The following is a 7,168-nucleotide window of genomic DNA, read 5'->3' on the forward strand; positions in this document are numbered from 1 at the left end:
ACACACCCCTCCACAAAACACCCCAGAACCCTCCATGTGCATGGTTGTACTCTGGCCTCCCCTGTTAAGCGTAGGAAATAGATGACCCATCTTTTCCATTTATATGCTTTTTCAGTATAACAAACATTTTGTTATTCAGGCAGAGAAACTTGCACAAGGGGACTTCTTGGCAGACTGAGCAGATGAAAATGAATTTGTACTTGTGTTACACATTCTGTAAATGTTTTTCACATTTACCAGAATGTGTACATAAGTGAATCAATCAGAAAACTACAAATGAAACATCTGGGTTTTCAAAATCATACATTTTCCTTATCCTGTGAGGGCTGTTTTGCCTCATGTGGCGTATGATACTGTTGAGAGGTTTTTACAAGTTGGACAAAACTGACACAAGCCATGGTGACTTCATCTGTCTTTTCTGCATTTTCCTGTATATGCTTTGAAAAAACAAAACTCCTTCTCTACAAATTCAACATGGAAACTTAAAAAGATACAACAAAATGATATAAAATTAACCAAAGCACCATAAGATGATAACTAAAAACCAATAAATGTTAAGCAGCTGCTTGTTAGGCCTGGCCTGCAAGTTGCAGTGTAAATATCTTGAGGTGATGATGGAGTGACAACAGGATTGTGAGTGTGTGGACCTCTTCTAGAATAGAGCACCTCCGTGTTTTAGTCAGAACAGAAGAACAATGTATAGAATAAAGCTACAGTGGAGAGGTACTTCACCAGTCACTTCCCCTCCTGCGCACCATCGTAGCAGCTATTGGCCATTACTCCTCAGGACTAGAAGACTGTTCTAGTACAAAGCTTCTGTAAAACCAAGGTAGTCGACTGGAACTCCTGGGTGAAAGATCTTACACTGGTGTTGGTATTTCTTTGGAGAAGCCAGGAACACAAGATTCCTTGCTGGTGTAAAGCAGAATAGCTTCGGGGCATGACTGACCAGACAAATATTTGACTCAGGGAGCTTAGCATGGGGGGAAAGGTCAGGATCATTTCTCTACAGTCCATTGAGTAAGAAATGTACTATGAGTAAAGTCAAAAGCAGTTAATCACATTGTCCAATCCGTAACAGAGATTTCAAGAATGTTGGAATTCATAGAATCAGAGTTGGAAGAGACCACAAGGGCCATCGAGTCCAACCCCCTGCCAAGCAGGAAACAGGAATTATTAGACTTGATAACTATTCTCCCTCCCCCTCTCCATTTTCATTGGTGTTGAGGACAACTTTTATGCCTACCTTAACAGAGTTTGTGCATGACAGAGTACAATTAACTGTGGATTTAACGGCCACTTAGACATTGGGGTGAAGTTCTCTGTTAATTTTTTGAGCACATTATCATCACATTAATGATACTCAAGCCCAGTCCAGTTATGGTTTCCATTCTGTTAAATTTGCATGATCTTAGCCTGGTAGGGCATTTTGCAAAAACAACACATTTCTTTCCAATTTTGTTAACTGTGGCATTATCACCTCTTACCTAATGGATGGCATGAATGGCATGGTTGCCTCTTACTACAGGTCTGCCACCTGATTAGAGTGGGAAAGAAAATATTTAAATTCATTGTCTTTGTGTAAATGACACAGCTCAAAATATCCCCAATGGGAAACAACTACTGAAGCACAACAATAAATCCAATATTCTCCCTCATCCTTCCTTCCCTTTCGCCTTGAAAAGCTGTGAATGGACTCATGCAGAAGACAAGTTGGCAAGTTGCAAAATTCAGGGACAGCAGAAGTATTCTTAAAAATCACCACTATTTTGAATTATGGGAGAGAGACCCAAGGAGGGCACAACACATGCAGACATAATTGCTAAAATGGTATGTTAAGTTTGCTTTATTTACTTATCTTTGGAAAAAATACAATTCACTTTAGCCATTACTGCAGGAACCCAAAACATAAGATTATGAAAACACATACCAAAGAAGGCAAATGAAATCAATAAATCATTTATTTAAAGTAAGCATTTTATATCACATATGTATGACATTCAGAATTGTTTTTGCTTATGTATTTAAAAAGCTACTACCATTAAGCATTATTACCTTAACCTACACACAAATACACAATTATCTAATGGAGAGCCATATAGGTAGGGAGACAGGAGAAGAATAACCTGGCTTCTCTTCAGATCATATAAAGACAAGAGAAGAAACATAACAATGAATGTCAATGGCTACCATCATCACCACAGTAAAACAGAAGTCAATGGAATACATATTTCAGCACATCTTATCTAATGGTATATCCAAAGCAATGACAACAAACAGAGGAATTATAAGGAAATATTGTTAGGGATTTTCTGGGCTCAAAAAACACGGTTGTTAATGTTGTCAAACTGGGGGGGAGGGGTGTCGGTATCATACAAGATTGCTAGGGTTCATATGGAAACTGACCAGGTTGCTGAAGCTACCTTTGAAGAGTTTGGAACCAAGTTTGTTTATTGTGACGTTCTCCACCATTCCTACTTACATGTCACATGAAAAAGAGGACAAAAAAATGATACATATGCATAAAAATCACATATGATTGTTTACATGCATGGATTCAAATTTACTGTTATGTAAAAATAATTTTCCATAGTGGGTAAATGTGACCAGTTGCCCTGTCTGCTGTCCAGGTGCTTTTCATGGACAATTTCAAGGCCACTGCTCTCCCTTCTTATGATTCTTTAGACTGGACTTAGGTTGGACAGCCCTTCAGATGGCCAGCCAAATGTTTGCAGAGTGAGAAATCGAAAAGATTTAACTGATGCTGTCATGAAAGGTTACCACAGGGATGGGGGACCTGTGGCCTACTATATATGTTCTTAAACTCCAACTCCCATCATCTCTGAACATTTGACTTGTTAGCAGGTGCTGATGGGAGTTGGCATCCAATGACGGAAGGGCCACAGGTTTCTTATCCCTGGCTTAGATGACATACCAGACAGGAAGCAAGACAACAGCTTTATTGTCTCTCTCCTGCAATAACAACAGATTCAAGGAACTCCCCAATCCATTCAGATACATCTACATCTCGGGCCAGCTGGGCTGCGTATTCACTAGACATTTAAAACACAAGGAAGAGCTTGTGCCCTTAACAAACTACAGCTCCCAGGAGATGATAGATGATAGATAGATAGATAGATAGATAGATAGATAGATAGATAGATAGATAGATAGATGATAGATAGATAGATAGATAGATAGATAGATTTGGGGGGGAGTCATTTGCTTTAAATATATAGTGCATACACAGCCCTAGTGACACTATCCACATCTACATTCGGAGGTTCTCCTGTGCAAAGCCCAATGAAATCAGAAGGGAAGCTACTTCCATTTCAACAAAGCTCATACAGGAAAACTTCCCAGGGGATTGTGCCCAGTATTAATTGGCAATTTCCTTATGGCTCTCCTCAGGCCCTTCCAAATTGCAATACTTCTGAGAAGGAAGGCCTACAACAACAAGAAATAAAGCCTTCTGCTTCATTTGCAGCCAGGTCTGGTGGTGCCCTAAGAAGCCAAGAACTCTGAGGTAAAGTGAAGCATCCTAATGCCCCTTCATCAATAGTGTATCCCTTTGGTTGCCGTAAAGGGATGCGGGTGGTGCTGTGCTCTAAACCACTGAGCCTTGGGCTTGCCAATCAGAAGGTCGGCGGTTCGAATCCCTGCGACGGGATGAGCTCCTGTTGCTCGGTCCCTGCTCCTGCCAACCTAGCAGTTCGAAAGCACACAGTGCAAGTAGATAAATAGGTACCGCTCCAGCGGGAAGGTAAATGGTGTTTCTGTGTGCTGCTCTGGTTTCACCAGAAGCGGCTTAGTCATGCTGGCCACATGACCCAGAAGCTGTCTGCGGACAAACGCTAGCTCCCTCGGCCAGTAAAGCGACATGAGCACCTCAACCCCAGAGTCGTTCGTGCCTAGACCTAACAGTCAGGGGTCCCTTTACCTTTACCTTGGTTGCCGTAGTTACCAGAGCCCTTTTGTAAGTGGGGAGGGGGCCATCTTCTGGAGGAGACAGAAGGGCTGTAGTGCAAGGACAAGTTCAGCTGACAGAGCGGAAAGTGGGAGCAGGAGAGGAAGCAGAAGGGAGAGGATTAGAGATAAATACACCAGCAAATCCCTCCCATAATCGGATAACAAACTTCCTCTGCACTTAACATGCCTTTTCTTTTGACCACACAGTCGCCGGCTGAAATTCACTGATACAGACACATAGACTAGACTGCAGAGGTGCCTACAGCTGCAACCTCAATCATGCAGTTGTGAGCACCCTATTCAGAGACACACACAGCTCCAGGGTTGGACTGGATGACTCTTGGGCCATTTCCAACTCTTAAGATTCTGTGACTCTACCACTCCAGTCAGTTTCTGTTTGTAGAATTGTTGGTGATGAGGTGCCTCAAGCAGCAAAAATATATTGTGCTGGTCTTGTCCTTTTCATTGGGGAAGAGAGGGTTTTCCCTCCAGTGGTGAAAAATAACATATCTTTTGTGCAGAAGCCCACAAAGCACTTTTGTTCATCGTTTCAGGTGTTCCTGATCTAGAAGCAATATTCCCTCTGGCAGTCCTTTAAGTCTGAACCTTCAGCATTTCTCCCTTTAATTCTATGTTTTTTAACAGACAACACAGAATCATAGTAACATGGAATCATATGGTAAGAAGGGTCCTCTAGGGTCATCTAGTCCAACCCCCTGCAATGCAGGGGTCTCAGCTAAAGCACCCATGGCAGGCGGCCATCCAACCTCTGCTTAAAAACCTCCAAGGAAGGAGAGTCCACCACCTCTCGTGGGAGCCTGTTCCAGGGCCAAACAGCTCTTACTGTCAAAAAAAATTTCCGAATGTTTAGTTCTTGTAACTTGAAGCCATTGGTTTGAGTCCTACCCTCCAGAGCAGAAGAAAACAAGAAAACATGGCAGGGAGGGGCCTGAAAGTCTGTAGGAAGTTTTGAAGGGAAGGTTTAATATCGTTTAAGAAATGCTGAAAGTGCTTATGATCAATCAAACTTAATTACATAGTCACACTTGTTAAAACAAAAGAAAACACCATCACACAACTTCTAACAATATTAGTTAAGATATGTAATAAATATACAAAATTCCTGAGATACTTGAATGATGTAGATGAAGTTTGTTGTTTTTTAAGGAGAAAGGGGGTTTCTAAGGTTTTGTAAAATAGCCTCTCTGGAGTACAGGCACCTTTCTCAGGCTGGTAGAACCTGAAAGATCCTTCCCCAGTATGGTGTCCTTCAGATGTTAGTGACTACAATTCCTGTCTATCTCAGGCAATGCTGCCATGTGCTGCTGGTGAATTTTGTAGTCTAAAACATCGGGAAGAAACCAATCTGGGAAAGCCTGACACACATCAGTGTCTTCAGGGGGATGTAAAGGTAAAGGGACCCGCTCATCTCGCTTTATTGGCCGAGGGAGCCAGCATACAGCTTGACTAAGCGAACTTTTGACTCTTGGCGAACCAGAGCAGCACACGGAAACGCCGTTTAGCTTCCCACCGGAGCAGTACCTATTTATCTACTTGCACTTTGATGTGCTTTCGAACTGCTAGGTTGGCAGGAGCAGGGACCGAACAACGGGAGCTCACCCCATCGCGGGGATTCAAACCACCGACCTTCTGATAGGCAAGTCCTAGGCTCTGTGGTTTAACCCACAGCGCCACCCGCGTCCCTCAGGGGGATGAAAAGGGGCCAAATAGCACTGAATAGGTCTCAGCCAAACCAGTTTGGGAGTCCAGGAAGATGGTTTCACAACTGCCACGCCCAATTTCTCCTCACCTAGTAGCTACGTGTCCTTTCGGTACTTGATGCAACCAGGAAGAGTTTCACCTCCTTCAGATGAATTATAGGGAGAGCTCTGGCAGTGCCTTTCTACAGAATAATGTTCAGCTCATCTCGAAGTGAACAGCTAGAAAAGAATATATCTAGCAAAATATATGGCCACTAGTAGACCCTTGTGGTGGGATGCTAAAGAGAAAGTAGACCCCAGTGGAGTAAAGTTTTTAAGCTATTTCTCACTCCATAATTCTAACCAAGGGGTAGGCAAATGTCCTCCAAATGTTGTTGGACTACAGCTCCCATCAGCTCTAACCATTGGCCATGCTGGCTGGGGCTGATGGGAGTTAAACAACATCCAAGGGCTAAAGGTTCCCCAACCCTGTCCTAATCTAAGGAGCGTGACTCAGGCAGTTACTCACACACAAAAATTGAGAATATAGGTAATGAGGTGTCATGGAAAATGACTCTGAAGTGGGTCAGCAGAAGTCTGTCTAAGGGACCCAGCAGAAGAAGACTTGATTTCACGCCAGGAGTTCAGACCAGAAGCAACATCTCCACGTTCACACCTACCACCAAAGAACCTTCCTGCACTGGACTCTTTTGGCAGACATGGCAGAAGATGCTCCTAAAGGCCCCTCAGCAAGGCCAGAATGAACGGATCTAGTTTCTAGTGTGCAATATTATGTCACCTCAAAGTGCTAGATGTGGACTGAGCAGCAATGCAGCCAATACAGACCAAATCAATCACATAGCCACTTCTCCATGCTAGAGATGGCGGAACAATTTCATGCCAGTGGCATTGTCACGCAAACCTACCTAATTCATACTTCCCCAAACAATAAGTGAATGAAAAATGCATCTATCCTTCAAAATTCAGACTTCTCGACATTTTGTAATTCAATTTTCCAACAAAAAACATGTTCAAAAACAAATTAGGTTAAAAGGTGCATAAAATGCATATATTTGTGACTATAACATACAAAAATGCATTACAGGGGATATTGCTACCCAAAATATGTATATTAGGCAACATTGCTTACAAAATTATAAATATTTGGGGATTAATATGCTAGCAAAGTGACCTAGACAGGATCTTAAAAAGTAGAGACATCACCCTGCCAACAAAGGTCCGTATAGTAAAAGCTATGGTTTTCCCAGTAGTAATGTATGGAAGTGAGAGCTGGACCATAAAGAAGGCTGATCGTCGAAGAATTGATGCTTTTGAATTGTGGTGCTGGAGGAGACTCTTGAGAGTCCCATGGACTGCAAGAAGAACAAACCGATCCATTCTGAAGGAAATCAGCCCTGAGTGCTCACTGGAAGGACAGATCCTGAAGCTGAAGCTCCAATACTTTGGCCACCTCATGAGAAGAGAAGACTCCCTGGAAA

The 7,168-nt window shown here is 42.7% G+C and overlaps 1 long non-coding RNA gene across 1 annotated transcript; it reads left to right on the top strand.

Moving 5' to 3' along the window:
* The first annotated feature begins 1,175 nt into the window (after positions 1-1,175).
* Positions 1,176-6,711, top strand: LOC310712016. Its single transcript, XR_014528730.1, has 2 exons — positions 1,176-3,526; positions 4,177-6,711. It is a non-coding gene; the product is annotated as an uncharacterized lncRNA (long non-coding RNA).
* Positions 6,712-7,168: the final 457 nt, after the last annotated feature.

This window comes from Podarcis liolepis (assembly GCF_965112155.1).
Source record: "Podarcis liolepis genome assembly, chromosome: 7".
Lineage (NCBI taxonomy): Eukaryota > Metazoa > Chordata > Lepidosauria > Squamata > Lacertidae > Podarcis > Podarcis liolepis.